Source organism: Protopterus annectens, chromosome 2.part0 (genome assembly GCF_019279795.1).
Source record: "Protopterus annectens isolate FY-2018-M chromosome 2.part0, PAN1.0, whole genome shotgun sequence".
In the NCBI taxonomy this organism is placed as follows: domain Eukaryota; kingdom Metazoa; phylum Chordata; order Ceratodontiformes; family Protopteridae; genus Protopterus; species Protopterus annectens.
The window spans coordinates 1565681062-1565704063 of NC_056728.1; positions in this window are offsets into that span (position 1 = coordinate 1565681062).

The following is a 23002-nucleotide window of genomic DNA, read 5'->3' on the forward strand; positions in this document are numbered from 1 at the left end:
AAGTGTCAAAATGATGTAATTTGGGAGGGCCTCAGCAGACCTGTTGGTTAGTGTTTAAAAACTATTGTTCAGTGAGAGACTGCAAGCATTTTTGATCTTGGACATCTAACCCAGCACTGCTTGCTCTTTATGTATGTAAGAAGATAATAGCACTGTGATTTCTCTTAGGAATAGCTAAAGATTAGAAAGTTAGATTAAATGTTTTTCTTTGACATCAGACCTGTCCTACTGTATGATTTTAAGTTTTGTGCGATCTCTGAACTCTTAGATATCTCTGTGGTGTGGTAGTTTTGTCTTGTGTTTTAATTATTTATTATTAAATATTTTAAAACCTTTACTTGTGGCTGGTTTTTGTATAGAGAAGTAGGTTCCAGAGTACTTTGCATATTTATAGAGGCTACTGTAATAGGCCACTCTAATCAGCCTTAGTCTGTATAGTCACATTACCAATTGGATAATAATATTGCACAGTAATAATTGGACACCCTTTTAAGGGCCTTTTAGTAGCTGATAATTATTGGCTGGGTGGTGGCAAGAATTACTACCATATGGTCTGGGTAATAGGGGCACAGCTGGAGAACCTGTGCCAGCCTTTTCCCAGGAGGGTCTGTGTGGTTGTATAACCTCTTGTCAAAGTGTGCGTGTGTTGTGTCAGCTATTTGGGCAGGGACATGAAGCACTGGTTGGACAGAGAAAGTACTGGAGGTTTTAGCTTGCCCAGCTAGGCTGAGACCTGGACCCTATAGCTGTGCCAGTGGGGAGTCTTATTGGGGACCTGGAGAGCAAGGGAGCAACCATCCCCAGACTGACTGTGATCTCTGTGTGCACTTAAGGGAAATTGTACTTTACTGTGTGTATTAGTTATCCTTTCCTCTTCTAGGAGACATCCTCCCTGATTTTGATGGTGAGGATAGAGGCTCCTTGATTGCTGGGTCAGGGCAAGGTCATCACATATTGGTGGCAGTGGTGGGATATCCTATCACATATAGGGGGCAGTGGTTGGGATATCCTATCACATATTGGTTTGCTGTGGTCGGATCCACATCACATATTGATTAGTTGGCAAACACTAATTGGCTTGCAGTGGTGTGGGTACAGCGAATTCCTGTAGCTTACGTACAGTGATCTCTACAAGTGTTTTGTACTCTAAAACAGCCATGCAGTGTATACTCAGAGTTCAGATCACAACTGTTTTATTTCTTTTGTTAGCTTAGTGTTACTCAGGGTGAGCAGGCAGCATGTCAGCAGAGGAGTATGTAAAGTTGGCAAGGAGCCAGACGGTGGAGATGTGGCAGGTTAGGGGACTTGTGCATGGAAACCTGACTAAGGCAGACCTGATTGCAGCCTTGGTTACAGCTGCATCAGAAAACAGCAGCGTGGAGGACAATCAGACTGACAGTGGAGATAAAATATCCTCGGAGAATGGACAGCTCAACCTTTCTGCAGTGGACTTAAAAATCCAGCTGGAGCTAAAGAGCCTTGAGTTGGAGACCAGGCATATGGAACAAGAAGCAGCAGAGAAAATGAGGAGTCTACAAGCTGAGGAAAATGAACGGCAGAGGAGGCATGAGAGGGAAATGCTGACTCTTCGCCAAAGTCATGGAGGTAATGGGGATGGGAGTAACCGGACCCCAGAAGCAAAGAAGGTCAGTAAAATTCTTCCACAGTTTAAAGAGGGAGATAATTTTGATAGCTTCATTCATATGTTTGAGTGGGTATGTAAACAGTATAAAATTGACCAAGGGCTCTGGGTATGGTTCCTAACCCCCTTACTCCATGGTAAAACTGTACCTTCTTTAGCAAAATTGCATGACACTGATGTTTTTGATTATACTGTTGTAAAAAGATACTTGTTGGAATGTTTTAAACTAACACCTGAAATGTACAGGAAAAAGTTTTGTGAGCATAGACGCAAGGCAGATGAAAATTTATGTGAATATGTTGATAAAATGAGCACTTATTTTCATAGCTGGGTGAGTGGTTGTCAGGCCGCCACGTTTGAAGGGCTGGTAAGGGAACAAGCCCTTAGCACTTTGCCTGAGGACATGAGGATCTGGCTAGCTGAAAGACAGCGTGATACTTCAGAGGAGTTGGGGAAGAAGGGAAACCTATACCTAGCAAGCAGGGCAGCCCTGCACAGGAAAGGGACCCCAGTACTGCTCATGGGACTAAAGGAACCCATGGTGGGCAGCACAGACTACCCCAACAGAATCCACCAGTAGCAGGGGAAGCCACTAGTCCAGGTCTACTTCCAGGAGCTAGGGCTAAATGTTTTAAATGCAACCAGTGGGGCCATGTGGCATACAGGTGTCCACAGAGGCAAGATGGGGAACAAAAGGTGAAAGAGCCATTAAGTGGGAATAACAAAATGCCAATAGTGGGTTGTCTTGAGACAATAGGAGTATGGAACTACCATCCTGCAGATGTCCTGAGAGGGAAGGATTTTGATGAGGCAGTACTATGTACTTATGCAGTTACACGCAGTGAGGCTAGGAGACAAGGATGTGGGTCTGGTAGGCTGGGGGAGACCCAGACAGACTGCATACTTGCAGCTAGGAATGCTGAGGTGGTTACTTCAGGGAGTGAGCTACACCGTAGCAGTGAGACTGAATGTGAGTCACAGCTGCTTGTAGGTACTGATGTTCCCTTGGACTGCAAAGGTAGAGGTGAGTAGTGGTACCCAGGATGACAGTGAGGTACCACTGTCAGAGGATGCCAGACTTCCTGTGGAAGGGGAGCTGGAAAGGGTTACAAGGAGAGACTTGAGACTTGAGTGGTACTGTACAGAGAGTGGATCTCTGAGGTAGGGCTAGAAGGTGAGAGAGTACAGCAGTTGGTAGTGCCTAGAGCTTACCATCTGGTGCTTCTAGCCATAGCCCATGATATTCCCTTTGCAGGTCATATGGGCATAAAATATACAAAGAGGCATATTATGCAAAACTTCTATTGGCCTGGAATTTCCAGAGATGTAACAGGGTACTGCAGGACCTGTGAGAAGTGCCAAAAGGTAGGAAAGGCAGGAGACAAGGTGACAGCTCCTTTGATGCCTTTGCCTGTGATTGAGGAGCCATTTCAAAGGGTAGCTATGGATATTGTGGGTCCTCTGAGTACCCCAAGTTCCACAGGGGAAAAGTATATCCTAGTGACTGTAGATTATGCTACACGATACCCTGAGGCAGTGGCTTTGTCCTCCATTAGGCCGAGAAGGAGGCAAATGCTTTGCTAGAGATTTTCAGCAGGGTAGGTTTCCCAAAGGAAACACTGACAGAGGTGCCAATTTTATGTCAGACATGCTGGCTTGTCTGTGGAAGTCCTGTGGGGTGAAGCACATGAAGACCACTCCCTACCATCCCCAGTCTAATGGTCTTGATGAGAGGTTAAACTCTACAATCAAGTCCATGCTATGGGCATTTGCAGATCAGTTTAAGAGGGAGCAGGAAAAATATTTGCCCCATCTGTCATTTGCTTAATGAGAGGTTTCCCAGGAATCCGCAGGTTTTTCACCCTTTGAGTTGCTGTATGAGCATAGGGTGAGGGGACCTCTAGATTTAATTTGAGATGAGTGAGAAGGTGAGTGTGAGTCTCACAAGGAGTCTGTTGTGGCATATGTCCTAAACCTCAGGACAAGGCTCAGGGAACTCATGGGCTTGTCCCAGGAGAACCTGGCAGAAGCCCAACAACAGAAAAAGGTGTGGTATGGCAGGAATGTTAGAGCTAGAGAGTATGCTGTAGGGCAGCAGGTGATGGTTCTCATTCCTGTCAGACACAACGAGCTGCAAGCAGCTTGGCAGGGACCCTACAAGTTGGTAAGAAAGGTAAGTGATGTTAACTACATGGTGGAACTGCTAGGCAGAAGGCAGGGGCACAAATTGTACCATGCTAACATGATGAAACCTTACCATGATAGGGAGGTCCTTGTGCTGATCATTTGCAGTGGATTGCAGGAGGAGTCTGAGAGAGATCTTGTGACTGTTCTCCTTAGTGAGACTCAAGCTGACACCTTGGTAGAAGGGGTAGCAATGTTCCAGTAGCTATCTCCTACCTAGGTTTGAGAAATCTGAAAAGTGTTGCAGGAGTTTGGGGGCATGTTCACCAGGAAACCAGGTTGCACCCACCTGGTGCAGCACCAAGTGGATACAGGACCCCAAAGGCCTCTTAGGAAGGCCCCTTAAAGGGTGCCTGAGAGAGTCAAACAGACTCTGAGGGAGGATGTACAGGAGATGTTGGAACTAGGGGTGATTCAAGAGTCCAACAGTCCCTGGGCCTCACCAGTGGTGTTGGTGCCCAAGAAGGATGTCAACACCAGGTTCTGTGTGGATTACAGGAAATTAAATAGTCACACAGAGTCAGATGCTTACCCCATGCCTAGGACAGATGAGACCCTAGAGCAGCTGGGTGGGGCTAAGTATCTTACAACCATTGATCTTACCAAGGGTTACTGGCAGGTACCCTTGACTCCCAGTGCTAGAGAGAAGTCAGCCTTTGTGGCTCCTTTTGGCTTGTACAAGTTCACAAAGATGCCCTTTGGGATGAAGAATGCCCCAGTGACTTTCCAGAGGCTGGTAGATCATATCTTAGCAGGAGCAGGAGGGTTTGCCCTTGCTTACATGGATGATATTGCTATCTACAGCCATTCCTGGCAAGAGCACCTTCAGCATGTCAGGGAGGTGCTGGGCAGACTACAGAGGGCAGGGTTGACCATTAAGCCGAGCAAATGTCAGGTGGGTATGGCAGAGGTCTCCTACCTAGGACATACAGTGGGGAGTGGTAAGATAAGGCCAGAACCTGCCAAAGTGGAAGCTATTCAGGCATGGCCTGCACTGTTACCAAAAAGCAGGCGAGGGCACTCTTAGGGACAGCAGGGTACTACAGAAAGTTCATTCCTAGTTATAGTACCATAGCTGCTCCCCTCATAGACCTAACAAGGAAGAAGAGGCCAGATGAGGTAGTGTGGACCCCAGCATGTCAGCAGGCATTTCAGAAGCTTAAAGAAGCTTTGGAAGGACCCCCTGTGTTAGCCAGTCCAGACTATAGCAAAGAATTTGTTGTGCAGGTGGTTGCTTCAAACTATGGGGTGGGGGCTGTACTTACCCAGATTTCTTCAGAGGAAGAAGAGCATCCAGTGGTTTATCTCAGTCTTAGGCTCCAATCCAGGGAGGAATGCTATGCAGCAGTAGAAAGGGAATGTCTAGCCATAGTGTGGGCACTACAAAAACTTCAGCCTTATCTGTATGGAAGAAAATTCACTGTGATGACAGATCACAACCCTCTAACATGGTTAAACAGAGCCAGTCAGCAAAATGCCAAGTTGCTAAGACGGAGCCTGGGGATGCAAGCATATGATATGTCAGTGCAGCACCATAGTGGGAGTAGCAATGCCAATGCAGATGGGCTCTCAAGACAGGGAATGGGATGAGGTATACCCAGTAGACCTGACACTCTCAAGCAATGTTCTCAAGGGGCAGTTGAAAAACTTGCTTGAGTTCCCCGGTGGGGAAGAGATGTGAAGATTGGAGGAAGATGGGCAAAGGCTGCCAGCCTAGTCAAATAGAATTTGATACATAATTCTATCAACTGCATAAATAAATGTGAACTACAGGCTTCTGTTTTTTAAATGAAAGAAAACACTGTAAAATGTGAACTTCAAGACTTTTGCAACATTGCCATCTGCTGTAAAGAAAACCAAGCCAAGCATTTCAAATGTGCCTTTAGAAGTTGAAAAGATATTATGAATCTCTTTGATGTTTTACAATTTGGCTCCACTGAGTCTGAATGAATGTTTCATGCTCATTGTTTTAAGGTTAAAGTTAAGGGCCAGAATTTAAATGTGGAAGGTGCTTTATCACTCTGGTTTCTGCTAGAGTGTATATGTGAAATGCCTTGTATTGTTGTAGTTTCCTGAGCAGGTGTTAGCTTGCTAAATAATGCAGTTTGTGGCCTGAGAAAACCTAAGTGTCAAAATGATGTAATTTGGAAGGGCCTCAGCAGAGCTGTTGGTTAGTGTTTAAAAACTATTGTTCAGTGAGAGACTGTAAGCATTTTTGAGCTTGGACATCTAACCCAGCACTTGCTTGCTCTTTATGTATGTAAGTAAGATAATAGCACTGTGGTTTCTCTTAGGAATAGCTAAAGATTTGAAAGTTAGATTAAATGTTTTTCTTTGACATCAGACCTGAACTACTGTATTATTTTACGTCTCTGTGTGTGATCTCTGAACTCTTAGATATCTCTGTGGTGTAGTAGTTTTGTCTTGTGTTTTAATTATTTATTATTAAATATTTTAAAACCTTTACCTGTGACTGTTTTTGTATAGATAAGTAGGTTCTAGAATACATTGCATATTTATAGAGGTTACTGTAATAGGCCAATCTAATAAGCCTTAGACTGTATAGTCACATTACCAATTGGATAATAATATTGCACGGTAATAATTGGGCATCTTTTTAAGGGCCTTTTAGTAGCTGATAATTATTAGCTGGGTGGTGGCAGGAATTACTACTGTATGGTCTGGGTAATAGGGGCACAGCTGGAGAACCTGTGCTAGCCTTTTCCCAGGAGGGTCTCTGTGGTTGTATAACCTCTTGTCAAGGTGTGCGTGTGTTGTGTCAGCTACTTGGGCAGGGACACGAAGCACTGGTTGGACAGAGAGGGACTGAAGGTTTTAGCTTGCCCAGCTAGGCTGAGACCTGGACCCTATATCTGTGCCAGTGGGGAGTCTTATTGGGGACCAGGAGAGCAAGGGAGCAACCAGCCCCAGATTGACTGTGATCTCTGCATGCACATAAGGGAAATTGTACTTTACTGTGTGTATTAGTTATCCTTTCCTCTTCTGGGAGACGATCTCCCTGGTGTTGGTGGTGAGGACTGAGGCTCCTTGATTGCTGGGCCAGGACACGGTCATCACAAAGACCATTTCTATTATTAGTTTCTATGTGTATGCTTAGGGCAGATGGCCTGTGAGAAGTTAAAAAAAACTTTCATTTGACTAGGATTACTAGACTAATTTATTATGCAGCTACAGAACATATCACAATACAGGAAATATTTCAGTAAATATAAAACTTTCTTAAGATATAAGGAATATTAATGTCTTCAATATTTACTGCAATAAAACATGCTTTATATGTAAGTCAGTTTCTAAATCTTATGGACAGATGGAATGGAGAATTACTGTTAAAGCAGTTCTGCACTAATCTGTTAAGGACATGACTTAACTGCAGAAAACAATTCCAGATCCACTCATTGGAGGTACACTGCAGTCCACAGATAAGGTGGTATAAAAATATTATTTTATTCATCATATTAAGTGTTCAGAAATACATATGTTTTGCAAATTTAATGGAATATGCATTAGTAAGGGCATGATTAGCTGAATTCTGTACAGATGCATTTTATTTCGTGCATTTTGTGCTTTATCAACAAATGTCACAGTTTGGTCATGGAAGCTTCTGGAACATTTCCTTGAAATCAGATAAATGCTACAAACATATTGGGTATATCCCCACCCCTTCCAATTACCCATACTTTGATTATGATTCTATAATTACTTTTACATCACATGCTATGAAGTTAACTGTAGTATTACATATGCAGGAGCACATACTTTTAATTGGAATAATGTTATTATTTGTCTTAGTCATACAAATGTTAATAGAGGTTAATAATGCTAATTTAATGGATGGCTATTCATCTGATGTTCAGTTTAGGCTAAACATTTTTTTACTCCATCCCTCTTTCACTTATTTCCTTTTATCAGCCACCTGTATTTTTCATTAATTCTCAGGCTTTGTCATCATCTAAGGACAAACAGTAAAGATTATAAGTAACCTAAATATTGCACTGTTGTTTTGTCTATTGCATGAAATATACTTAGAAATAATTGAATTTTAAAGTGAGAAATATTGTATTAGTATTAAATATTTGTGGCAATGCCCTAAATACAGGTCAAAAGCTTAGAGAATGAAAAAGTAATCAAAGCTGAGTTCATGATCATACACTCACAGAATGAAAGATTATACAAAACTGAGTAACTGATAAAAATACAGGACAACAATCACCTGGTGGCCTTATATGCATATACATGGAGTCACAAATAAGCTAATGAAATGTCTAACTTCTTCAGTTAACCTTCGTGCAGCTACCCTTCTGTTTCATTTTCCACATACCATATTCCATCTGTCTCAAGCTCAACTGAAGCTTTCTTACCCTACTCTCTGCCATTTTATTCAGCACCTTAGTCAAGGGTCCCACTTTCATTTCTGTCAAAAAGATTCTTCCATATATTCAGTCTAATTTTCCCTTCAGATGCCAACTGCATATCTTTCTTTTTAAAATTATTCCTCCTTAGATGTTGACTCACCATTTGCCTCTTGAGAAAAGAGTGAGTCAGTATCATGACTCCAAGATTCCTCTGTTTATCTGAAGTGTCAGCATTGAGTCCTGTTAACTTTTCTTCATTCTCTAGATACCTCCAAGCACTGACCATCAAATCATCCCTCTCTCTGCTGATGTTTAATTCTGTTTAGTTCTTCTGAAACTGTCCACAATACTCTGCTTGTCTTCTATCACTGTGTTTGGCAGAAGAACGATTTGTTTTCCTACAGCCCACCCCACACCCCACTGTCCAGCATTGTACCAGTTTTGACCGCAGCCTTGCATACCATGCTGCATAACTGAGTTTAGTATTTATGATTACTCTCAGGTCTTTTTTTGTCTTTCTTCCACAGATCAACTTCTGCTAACCTGCACTTTAGTTGCAGATACTGCCACATCACATCATTTCTTTACAGTTGTTTACATTACAGCATTTACCTGTCTGTCCTTTATGGTAGCTTTGTCAAGTCTTATTCTAGACTGCCCATCACACCACACCTGATAATTGTAAATATTTTGGTATCATCATCAAACCAAGTGATCCTGTACCAAGCTAATTAAGTCCAAACTTATGAACACCAGTATATAAAAACATGTGGTCGCAATAAAGAAACTTGAGTCATCTTGCCAGTTTCTTGCTGTCAATGGACATGTCACCTTTATCAAGACCCTTGGATGATCAGCTCTAAATTAGCTATCTAGCCTACTTATGATCTAGCTAAAACCCTTAAGCTTCACATATTCCTTGCTAGCCTCTTATGTGGTACAATATTAATGCTCAGGTATACTATATCCAATCAGTGACCAGAGTTCCTTCATAATGGACTATTAAGATCTTTTCTATATGGCATAAAACAACAGTCATCTGTCAGGTCATCAGTGTCCAGAAACCTCACCCTGTAAAATTCCTTCCATTAATGCCCAAGGGATGGAAGAGCATGTAAAAAGACAACTGCAGCTCTCCTTCATGATCCACATTTCCTCATGCAGTGACACTACTACTACAGCCATGCTCCAGTTGTTTGGCTCTAAATTTAAATCTAAGAAGTCTAAGAGAAAACTACACAATCCTGTTGAGTGTCTTCCAATCACTGCTGACAGCTCTCTTAACATTAAATGGAGTGACAGCTTATCTAGTTATTTGCTCTGTTACACAACATCCCAAGCTCATTTTAATCTCTCTCCCAAGACACCTTTCCATCCGGTATACTTTATCCACTCCCATTTATACTTCCTTTTGTTTATTTATAATTCCGTGGATTCTAACTGTGGTTAATACCTCTCCAGTGACTATACTTTATGTGTCCATGATTTCATATTCCCATATCTACTCATTTCTGACAATCCAGCATTTAACATTGATTTCACTGTTCATAAGGAACCATTTCTGCCAACATACTGCCTCCCAAAACCTAATCTTCTCAAAACAAAATGAACCTTCCTTGCATCACTCTTCTTTCATTCTCTTCCTTTCCCATCACTGATCTCTTACCCTGTTGTAAGGCCCTCACTTTTCCTTTAAGCTTCTTTCAGCCATGTTGGCTCCTCTTCCTATTAGATTTTTCTCCATTTCCTCTTATTGCAGTGTCTCATTTCTTAATGTATTCTAATCTTATTATTGTATCCCATTTGGCCACTCATTCTTACCAATTAGATGGTGACTGGTTGCCACTCAAATATCTACCACTTCACACAGTAGTTACTGTATTCAGTTATTTCTAACTTAGTAATCATAACTCAAACAAGAACACAAAATGAGCTGGATTCAACACCCAATACAGAAGCTTTAATCCAAATAACTTGAGCGACACGCTTTCGGAAGGTGCAATGACCCTCCTTCCTCAGAAGACAAAAAACAATGAACACCATTTTACAAGCATTTAAATAAGTCTTCTAATTGATCTTTAACAGCACACTAAGTGTTAATTAAATCAAACACACCTATAAACCTATTAATGAAGCTAGCACAACAACTGATAACCACAGTTATATGCTGCAGAGGAATGGGAGGAAAAAGCACAACTACATACTGCAGAGAAATGGGGGAAATAAGGTGAGGGGTGGAAAAGTTCAACTTCATTGTACATTAAATAGGCCACAAAATATCCAACTTAATAGAAGAATTATTCAAAAGTTAAAATAATTAGGTAACTTAGCATAACCTAATATAGAAAATTATAAAATTCAGATAAAATCTCTTAATTTTATACAAATACTTATAAATGTGTTAATACTTTAAAACTTTATACAATACTAAAAATCATTAATCAAATACTAAAATACATGTATAGCTAATAGCCAATGTTAAGATAGCTGAAAACAGCATATTAAAACAACAAGAAAACACACATTTTATCTCCTTAAGGCTAAATGCTTGAGGAGACATCCTATAGACACATGATCATTAAGCCCAGGATAAAAATATGATGCCGTACGAATTTGCCAGCATAACTCTTCTATTTCAAGTTGCGTTTGCCAGGGGCCACCTCTATTGTCCTGAGTTATGTGTTTCAAGATCGTGAATTTAAAAAAATGATCATGATGTGTCATAACATGTTTGGCTAAAGCATTTGACTGGTCTTGTTTGGTTATGGCATATTGATGCTCATATATGCGTTTCTTGAGTTTTCGCTCGGTTTTGCCTATATAATAGGCAGAACAAATTTGACATAGAGCGGCATATACCACCCCATGTGTGTGACAGTTGGCTTTTACCTTAATGGTACACAAAAAACTGCCTAACTTAACTCGTGAATCAGTGCAGATAAACTTGCACTGGTTACAACTCCCACATTTATTTATACCAGTGCCACTGTGGGGGCTTTCATTTAACCTTGGTTCTAAAAGGGTTTTAAGACTTTTACCCTTCCTGAACGTAATCTGAGTTTTATCACCTAATTTGTTAAAAATTCCAAAATCATCTTTGATAAACGCCCAATTTTTATTCAAAACATACCTAATTTGAGTATGGTTGGTACTAAAGGTACACAGAAATCTTGTGTTAGGTTGTATCACAGGCAGATTTGAAATGGGCTCACCTATCATAGAACTATTACAACCTTCCATTTCATCTGATGTTTCAAAGCTTGAATCGCGGTGATTATTGGATACCAGTGGTAGGGTGCATGTGGCAAGGGGAGCAAGTATAGGTTTAAAATGACCACTCACTCTTTTGTTGATAACTTCAGATTTAATTTCTTGAATAAGATGGGGAGGATAGCCTCTATCAAGGAACATGTCGTAAAGCTTGTCACATTCACTTAAAAAATCCCCAATTTCAGATACCATCCTTGCAGCCCTAACCATCTGTCCTTTCACCACGGCCTTCTTTTGATGATAAGGGTGGCAGCTCAAAAAATGAAGAAAGGAGTTTGAGTAAGTGGGTTTACAAAAAATGGCACTTTTAAATTTCTGATTAACTTGATCTTTAGTTAACAATATATCCAAGTAGAGGAAAAAGCAGCACCACCAGGTAAAGCACTCAACTCAAATAAAATGTATCAAGCAGAAAGAAATGAGTGCACCATAGACTGTAGCATCAGCTTCAATAAAATCCAATGAGGTCTTCTTTTGAAACAAAACTCACGTTTAATGTTGAGAACAAACGAACAAACAGACTGCAGCAAAGTGTAAGCGCTTTCGCGTTGTTATACAACGCTTCATCAGACGCAGTTCATAAATGCCTCATTTTAAACATCCTGCTTGTAATGACATCATAATGCTCTTAAAGAGACAAACATATAAAAGATATAAAGGAATATAAAAATGTATCTAAAATAAATCTAAAAATGTTTCAGATAAAAGGAACAGCTACATTTATTGTGATCTAGATGTCATGATGCTTAGTGATTTAAGGGTCTAGAAGCTAGAAACGGCTTGATAGTAAACCTATCATTAAGCCCAAATTTATGGGCTTGTAGCTTTAAAATCCATTTGCCTTCCCTTTCTTCAACCTTATTCTTCATGTTGCCTAATCTACCATCTACAGTTATCATTTCAAGAACTAAAAACTTGAACTTGTGAGTATCACCTTGCTCCCCAACATGTTTCGCCAGTGCATTCAAGGTATTGCCTTTTGTTATAGCATATATATGCTCCCTAATGCGTTCGCGTAGCGATCTGGTCGTCATGCCCACATAGAACATCCGACAGGATTGACAATCTGCTAAATACATTAAATTTGTGGACTTACAACTAGCATGGTGTTTGAATGTATATATCCTTTTGGTCTCAGGGTGTGTATAGCTATTGGTATTTGCTATATATCTGCATTGGTTACAAGTATGGCAGGCAAAGGTACCAGTTTTCTGACTCCTCTGAATCTGGGTTGGTATCTTGTCATAACAAAGCAACCTGTTGAGTGAGAGCATGTTTCTGTACGCTACTCTAGGTCTAGTATCAATCATAGAACCAATTTTCTCATCTATCATAAGAAGGTTCCAATGTCTGTTTAAAATGTCTATGACGTAGCTGTTTCTGTTGGTATATGGTATAATAATCCTATTGATAGTTGATGTGTTCCTAGTCTTGGATTGAATGGAATGAGTGTGAGATCTGTTGATCAACGGGGCTCCTTGTTTATTTCTGCTGGAATCACCTTCAGAAATAGCCTCAGTTACTAGTCTTTTGTCATAGCCCCTGGATATGAAATCCCTAGCTAAATTCATTTTCTGTTTATGATAAACTGATTGTTCTGATGTCAGCCTGGAAACCCTAGTTGTTTGATTTTTGACAATGTTCTTATATATGTGTTGGGGATGCATGCTCCCACGATGCAACAGGTTGTTTTTCCAACAGGGTTTCCTATGGAGTTCAGTATCGAAGCCATGTGTATTCTTGATGATCTTAACATCCAGGAAATCAATGTGATTCATGGAGTAAGAACAATCAAAACTAAGGAAGTCAGTTGAGGCATTGATATATGTAACAAAGTCTAAGAGTTGTTCTACAGTGCCTCCCCACAAGAGAAACACATCGTCTACAAATCTATTGTAGAATTTCAGATTATTGATGTATTCTGAGTCGCTGTTAAACACAAATGTGCGTTCCCATTGTGCCAACACCAAATTGGCATAGGCGTTGGCACATGGGGTGCCCATCGCTACTCCCTTCGTTTGTAAGAAATAATTGTTCTGATAACATAAAACATTGTTCTCAAGAATCAGTTCTAATAATGACATATATCTATTGATCATGTGAGATCCTAATTTGTTATGCATCAGCATGGCTCTAACAAACTCCAAACCCTTATCATTAGGGATAGATGTAAAAAGAGATTTAACATCAAGGGTAACTAATATGTCATTATGATCAAAACAAGATGAATGAATAAAGCTAGCCAAGTTATCCAAGAAATTGGATGTGTCAATTAAGACATGTTCAATTTGAGATACAATAGGTTTAAACATTTTGTCAAGATAGATGGATAAAGGTTCGGTAAGCCAACCTCTGCTTGATACAATGGGGCGTAAAGGTGGGTCTGCAGCGTCCTTATGTATTTTGGGTAGGCCCCTAAAAGATGGAATCAAAGGCTTATCAACCAAAAAGTACAAATACAGTTCATTATCTATGACGCCTGTCAACATCAAGTCATAAAGTATAGAATGTACACCTTTTATAAGGTTGTTTAAACTATAAGTAGGAAGGGGTAGATATGTCTCCTTATCAGAAAGCATAGATTGCATCTTTTCAAAGTATAAAGAATAGTCCATCACAACGACAGCACCCCCTTTGTCAGCTTGTCTAATGACAATAGAGTGATTATTCTTTAGACTGTCAAGGGCATGTTTCTCATTCAATGATAAATTGTAAAAACGTGGTTTAGCATTAGCATCATTATACAATTTAAATAAATCCTTTTCAACAGCCTGCTCAAATGCTTCTAAAAGCGGATGCTGTTGGGGTATAAATGTAGATGTTTTTTTAAAAGACCTATGAGTATTGAGTGTTTGTTCCTCTTGTTGTCCAAAAAATAGTTTCAAAGCTAAATTCCTGGTAAATAGCTTAATGTCCACAATAATGTCAGTGGCATCATTACAACTCGATGGAATGAAGCCCAGTCCTTTGTTGAGGACAGAAAGTTCAAAAACATTCAATTTATAACTCGATATGTTAACAACCAATTCATTGGCAAGATTATCAACATTCATAGAACAAGAATCAATCATGTTAGCGGTCTCCATACCTTCTTTGTGGATAGCGAGTTGTCCTCTGCATTTTTCCTTTTGGTTGCCCTTCCTTGTGGTGACCAAGTCCTTGTCTCGTGTGGTCGGTATGGTAAGGGAAAAGAAGGCATACCATCCCCTAGACCGAATATATCATCCTCAGCTTGACTCACAAATGAATCGATAGGAAGCTGTTTGCTTCGTGTATCTCGTCCTTTGCTCCTAGATAAACTGTCAACAATAGGATGCGTGACAACATCAGCGTTCGAATCAACATGGATTTGTGCCTCTACGACCATGGCATTAGGACGAGAAGCCACTGGGCAATTGTGTGTCTCTATTGCAGGAGCGTTAGGGTGAGAAACCACTGTGCAATTGTGTTTCTCTATTGCAGGAGCTGTGTCAGAATCCACACTGACGGCGTCTTTCAATGACGTCTTCACAGGGGAAGTGTCCAAGATCAATCCACGAGGTCGTTCAGTGGCTACGGGTAGCTTCTGCGATTTGTCAGAAGTCTTGTGTGAATAGTCAGTTCGCAAACGTGCATTGTCCCTGGGCCAAGAGAAAACCTGGGACTTGCTAAAATCAAGAAAATCTCTTTCTAGTTTACGCCTCTTGTCTTGTAAACATTTAATGTCTAGTGCGGAAACCATGTGCTGTAAATCATTGTACAAAATATTAAGATGTTCTTTATTTAGTATCTCAGTTAGTTCTAGTTGTGAGACTTTAATATCTTTCTTTAAGTCACAGATACATGTATCGTAATGTTCAATCAAGATACGTATGTAAGAGAAACTGGTTTCTAAATTGCATTTCTGCCATTTAGCAAGAAGTTCCTGATTGGAATCGCCGAATGTCGGCATTTTGAGTACTCTCAAGCCTCTTGGAACTAATTTAAACTTGAGGCAAGCTTCCATATGTAGTTTCTGCCACTGTATGCTACGTAGCTTATGGAGCTTGCTCTCAAGTTTTCTAGTGATTAATGTTACCTCCATATTATTTCTGTATATCCAAGTAACTGATACTTGAATCCTGTAGATCAAATGTGAACTCCAAAAAAGTGGTGGTTTTAGACAAAAATTCCAAAAAATCAGGAACATTTACTGGGGACCCTTTCCAAAGGATGAAAATGTCATCCTGGTATCGAGTGTACCAGGCGACATTGGTGGAAAACCATTCTGTTGGAAAGATGAATGTTTTCTCCCAGTAGGCGAGCACAACATTCGCAAAACTACCACCACACGGTGACCCCATCTCCACACCAGATTTCTGCAAGTAGGCTTGCCCATCAAATAAAAGAAAATTATTGGACAAAGCAATGTCTAGAAGAGTTGCCACGACATGCACAATGTCATTATTTATCTTAAGATCATACATGAACTCCCTAACCCAGTCAATTCCGGTAGCTTGGGGAATAACCGTGTACAAATCTTTAATGTCAATGGTTAAAAACCAATAACTATTGTCAAAGGGAATATGGTTAAGATTCTCTAAAAAACTCCATGAATCTTTGCATATTTGTTTTTCATGGTTTAAACATGGCTTCAAAATACTGTCCACGTATTTAGCACAAGCGTAGGTAGCAGATCCTCTTCCATCCACAATAGGGCGGAATGGAGGTTCAGAAAGTGATTTGTGAATCTTAGGAATTCCAAATAAAACAGGAATCCTAGGTGCTACCATTATAAGATACTGATGTAACTCAATGTCAATGACTTTTTCAAGAAATAGGTCTTCTATCATACTATTTATTTTGCTGTATGCAATATTGATCTCGTTTTTACTAACTTCTTGATAAAAATCACTAGTGAGAAGCTCTTTAATTCTCTCAACATAAAAGATAGTAATCATAACTCACTAGTACTAATCAGAAAGAGCAGGTCCAAATTCAACCTTGCTCCTTGATTAAAATCTGAAAATAGACAGCTAATGCAACAAAGAGGTAAGGTTTGGAAAATATGGCACATATTTTAGAAACAAATCCTCATTCCAGTTTTATAAACAGCTCTGCAACATCTCTAAAAAAATATTGCAGCTAACAAAATAAACTAGTACATTTCTCTCCAAAATACCTAGAGCTCCAACCCAAAATACTTCTAGGGATTTATTAACAATCCCTTAAAACCTGGCAAATCATCTTAACCCAATCCCTTTCCCAATTTGTCTATGGTATAGTAATTAGATTTAACGTCATTGCAAGGATAATTATTGTCATCTTTAATAGTTTCACCATTATTATCATCAGTTTCATTTTCCTGCTACTACGTGTAAATTGGATAGTAAAATGTATATAGCACCAGTAACAAGTATATGTCCAGCTATAATTCTGACTATGACTGATTATGCTCTGAGAGGAGTGAGGACCGAAACATCTATGGGGCCTGATAAGTTCCCATATGTTTTAATAGCAAACAAACAAGAAATATTCATTCCGATGTTTATAACATTTCCAATGGATTACTATTACAAGGTATAGTTCCAGAATCTTGGAAAATATCCTCTGTGACTTCCATTTTAAAGAACAAAGATAAGCTGACTGGCTGTTGTAAACTACAACCCCATTGGCTTAGCCTCCATACTAGATAAAAGTTTTGAAAGGTGCATCATTTAACTTCTTTCAGATCCTGTAAACAGTAAAAATAAAGTTGATCTAGGACAACATATTTTTATTCCAACGTTAATGAATCTTATAGAATTCTATGACCACATCACCTTAGCTATTTCTGCAGGTTTATCTGTGGCAGTTGTGTTTTTGGATCTTGTCAAGGCATTTGACACCCTGTCTCATTACTTAATACATAATTCCTTGGTAAGATATGAATAAGACCCTTATAGGAATAATTGAATTATGAACAGGTTAACAAAAAGAAAACAATATTTTACTGCTTTGGGGAAAAAGTCTAAGTATTTACCTATAGGCTATAGGCTGCCACAGAGATCTGTCTTGGGGAACATTTTTGTTTAACTTGGTATTTTCTACAAGTAGTGTAACTAATACCTGTTTGTCCAATAAATATGTTGATGACTATAAAACTGTCTTCATTGCATTGACAATAATTTTAATAATGTAAATACATTTCTTAAATAATTTATCTACATGGGCAGTTACTAATACAGATAATTGTTAGGCCCTATATTTTGATAAGACTGTAATAAAAATAAATATGTTAAATTGATATACATTGACAGTTGTAAATGAACATAGAGAGTTGGGAATTATTTTTGATAATAAACTCACTTTTCAAAAACATTTACATATTTTAAGAGTTAGGGAATTAAGAAATTAGGTTTAATATTTAGATCACTGTCTTTGAGGAGATAAAAACATGCTGAATTATATATATCTTTCATAAGACTTTTGTTGGCATGCAATATGACATTCTGTTATATACAACACGTATGAGTTACAGGAACTGGTGTATGTTCAAAAAATCTTCTTGAGGCATCTACTGTCTTTAAAAGATCTTTGCTAAAGTGGAAGCTGTAAATATCTAAAATTGTTTACCATACCTTACAGATATTTTTTTGGGTAAGACAATTTTGGCCTAAAAAGCTTTTAATGATAATTTTCTGAAGGCTTTATTAAACCTTGAAATTTTGATAATTCTTGAACTCACAAGCACAGAGGTAGTAACTTCCAAATTAATTTTTGTAATAGCTCCTTACATAGTAAATACATTACTCATATCATCAATCAGAATTAGTCACAGTACACTGTCAGAATGGTTAAAATTTAACTGAGTTTAAATCTAAGTTTCACTGAGTTAGTGTTATTTGAATGGCCTTTAGGCCTATGAACACTGCCAAATAAACTTATGAATTTTTTAAATTTGATGGACTCAGAAGGTAAAGGAAAATAAGAAACTGCACTTTTTTTCTAAAATCAGATCTTAGAAAACATATGGGAAAATATATTTTTCTAAGTTAAAATCAGTATCAAAAGGAGAAGTTTTCAAATTAAGGTTTTAATCAGAAACATTTATAGACCTCATTGTTTAAAATCTTCTTAGATTTAGAACTTGCTTTTTTTGTGAAATGTCTTTATTTAATGCTATTATCAGGCAAAAAATTTAAAAACATTTGTATTATTTTAACAACACAAGTATTGCATTCTTGTAAAGATTTTTGAGAAATATTAATATTTCAGGCTTCACTTTAGCTTTCTTTCTTAATAGATTCATCCATGTAATATATATCAGTTCTGGCAGTTAAAAGGTTACTCATTAATAGCCTTGAGTAGTCAATATAAGTATGTCTTCAAGCGATACACTTAAAAAGCAGTTTTCCTTTGAAACATTTTCAACAAGTACTAGCTTCTAAACTTCATAAAGATACAAGCATAAAAAGACATACCATGAAAGGATTAATCAAAAATTAAAGCCCAATCATGACTTGCAAACTCTCAACAAACCTTAGTGTGACTGGCAATTTACTCTGTGCTACAGAAACTTTGGTTGTAAAGTGCAACATTTTTATATGGATATTGCACTTCACAGTTGCCATAAATATACTATAATACTTAGTGTGTGTGTGTGTGTGTGTGTGTGTGTGTGTGTGTGTGTGTGTGTGTGTGTGTGTGTGTGTGTGTGTGTGTGCCCATCCCTGGTAAAACAGAAAGGCTTGTCAGTACTTTCATCCTATGATAAACATACCGGATTCCTCGAGAATGATTCCACTGCCAAAACTAATTATGGAAACTATTTTGAGTTTGAATCATGCCCTCATTCTGAGTGATGGCGGCACTCAAAGCCAATGTCTTTCCTACTTTGGACATATATCCTTCATCATGTCTCTGTTGTTAAAGCACCTAAAGTCAGGTTCCTATTACGTGATTGAAGACTCATTCTGTCAAATGCGTCTTGATCGAACGTAAAAGAATGAAAAGGCAAAATAGCGAATTTGCTTGGCCGCTTCCGTTACTTTGCCATTTTCGGCACTGTAGTGTGATCTCGTATTTGGTATATTTAAGTAGGGGATGTGGGGGGCACATCTTCCCACTTTATGTAATGTTTTACATTTTTTTTTTTGAACAGCGATTTTTTTCCCTTCGAAAAAAATCACTGTTCTGAGGTTTCGACATTGTAAGTTTTCACTTACATGGGATTGATTAATCATTGTTCCCTTTTTTAAGCATTCGATGATGTAATATAGACCCCCTAAAGTCATTCTCTTCCAACTGAGCCACTACAAGACTGTAATCATAATTCTCAAGATGGAGGCATCTGAGTTTATTTGTAACACCCTGAATCCTAGCTCCGGAAAGACAGCCAACCATTGCCCTGTTCTTATCTAGCCTGGTGAGGAGGTTATTGTTGTGTATTTGATAATGGAGACACCTATTTCATAAACATTACCATATGCAGATGTAGAAACAATAGAACTTAAGGGTCTGGAGTCAGCATCATCATGATGCTTAGGGATATGTACAGTAGCTGTTCAAGTATATGGTGAACATGGGGCTGTTGCTATGTAGGCTAATGGCTGAAGTTTCTTAGCCCACTTCTTACCCTTTGTCCATGCAACCTATGCATAATTAAATGTTCTGAAGTTGCTCTATGCTGTAAATGAAAGTGTGTCTTGTGTTTACTGAATGGGGTTTGAGATGAGAAGGTGAAGTCCAAATTCAATAAAAACTTGCACTGCCAATAGTTGATGCACTGCCTAAAAATACCAATTGCTAACAAGCTGGCTACAGAAGGAGCAAGGCCTGACTTACATTCCATATTGACCAGTAGACTCTAATTAGTATAAAAAAATCAGGCTAGACTGAATCATTTTGTGTTATCCTGTAGTGTTATCCCTGTAATTAGTTTACACTCAGAAGGGTATAACAAATATGACAATATAAAGTTAAGTATTTGGAACAGTAACAGGCTGCCTCCATTAATAGACTCATAAGGGTGCAAGATAAAGTTGTGTGGCTGACGTCTTAGTTTCTGATTAATACCTGGAACTTTTTACTCCATGGATTTTGACTTCACCTAGTGGACTGTATTTTTTCTCTTTGGTTTTGTCTTCTGTACATTTCACTTCTTCCTGGTTTTAGACTCATAGCGGTACAAAAGAATAATCTAATATAAAGGTTTGATACTGTGGGTAATAACACTAATGAAATAAGTGTAATATAACTGTGTGTAACAAGACTATAGAACACTGATAAGCTAGCATGTGATCAGACTATTAGGGATAGTAGCTATGCTTAAAAGATAAGGAGTACATGAAGTATAATAAATGCAAGACAACATTATCAATCATAGCACTTCAAATGATGGGTAATGACATTAAGACAAGGGTAACAGAAAGAAGAATAACAACACTTTATTTATTTATTTATGCATGAATGCATGCTTTGTTGACCGGGTAAATCTCACTAAGCCAATGACATCTTTTCAGAGGAGACCTGAGGTGGTGTTTATACTAAGGGAACTACTGCCAGGGCACCATGGACTTTTGCCCATTCTCTTTCTGTGGGTGCGGCTGAATGGCTATTGCAGGAAGAGAAGTAAGATGGAAGAGAAGAGAGAGATCAGCTAGTAGACATGCAGACTTAGGAGATGGAAAAGTCTGAAAGTAGAGATTATGCAAATGCTGCACCACTTGTGGATGCTACTAATCATGTGAAGGTGGATATCCCACAGTCTGAAATTATTGTTCTTCAGGAAGGTTGTCTGAGTATTATTGTTTTACATAAAATGCTGTATGAAACCGAAGTATGAACTGGTTTTATTTTGGTCAGAGCTGATTAAAATAAATGAAACACTGATGGAGTATATCGACTCAAATAACAAAAGGCTGGATAAAATGGAAAAATCAGCTAATTATAACTTGATGAGCTAGTGTTCATTGAATAGTTTTTGAGTTTTTTTTTTTTAGTTTATGTTGTATGACAAGAAAACATATATCACAGAAAACTGAATTATGTACAAAAATAAAAGGTCCATACTCTCTTCAATATGCACCATGGGATTTTTTATCTCCATCTGAGCTATCACCAACTCAGATAATCAGAAGTACAAAAGAACAACAGAAATCAGAAGCACAACAGACCACAGTTATGTCATATCCAAGGATGGCCTAGATGTCATTAAGTTGTGCATACTGAGAATGCTTAGAATACAGTATAGCAGTCAGAGTATGAGCAAACTTCACACAAGTTTAAGGCAAGCATCAGAAATATAAACAAGTAAGAGCAACAATCAGAAGCACAGCAGTTTAATTTAATTATGGCCTGGATGCTTCTGAGTTGGCTAAGTCATAAATGCTTCAAATAAAAGGAGTATTAAGTGCAACAGAACATAATTACATCACAATCTAAGATGGCTCTGAGTGGCTCTGAGCTATCTGTGTAGTATATACCCAATTTAGCAGCATTAATGAGAATTGCAATGCATACTACATTTAGCAGAAGTAGTCAGAAGTGTAGCGAGCACACTAACTTCCTTTTCAAGGCTGGCCTGGATACGACTGAGCTGCAACTATTAGCAATAACTGAGAGTGGTATGGGCCAAACTGGCAAAACTGACTGAAATGAAAACTACACTGAAAAGCAGAGGCAAAAATCAATACTGTCAACAATCTTACATGAACTATTCTTACAGTATATAAAATGCAGGTTACTATAGGAACAGTACAACCTTATTTTGGGTGTCTCCAAGTGAAGACAGAAGAAAGGATTGTGTCGTCAAACACTAATGCTTAAGTTATAGAGTGTACAGTACAGAGGGCTCATCCAAAATGTGTGTCAATCTATATATAACAAAATGCAAATACAGAGTTCTAGCAAAAGCCAATCTGGAATTACTCAACAAAAGCACCCCCCCCCCAAAAAAAAAACAGATTGGCCAGACCATTATTTTCCCTCCCTTCACCAGAAGAAATCCAGAAGCATTATCTAAAGTCCTTTATTGCTCTCAGAGTCCCAGAAAAGTCCAGAAGTGCCATTTTAAATGGCTTGGTTTCTTCATTGTAGTTCACTTTAGTCCCTACTGAATCTCTTGGAAGCTCTTGCTTGTGTAGCTCTGAGCTTTGCAACCAAACTGATGAGAGGGACATACAAAAGGTGATGTAGACTCAAGTCCAGGGACCAGAGTCTGTCTTTACTAACAGTTAAATTGTAAATAAGGATTGTATGTTTGTATGAAAAATCTACATTTGGTCGCCCTTCCTCCTTTAATGAAGTGCTTACCTAGTATATACAAGGGAAAACATTTACCTTTCATTAAGTCATAAAAAGGATAGTAAGGATAAAAAATGTTCCTTTAAGGTATAGAAACTTGGACAAAGCTCAAAGAAATGTTAACAGTAATCACACAGAATATTATATCCATAAAGTATCAGAAAGTATTCTAAGAACTAAGCCAACATGGCATTGGAGAAAGGCAATTCTGCTAATAGGGATGACTGCAATTAAGGATACAGACAATAGGCATGAAGGGGGCTGGAATTTACAGGAGAAAACTGGCAAA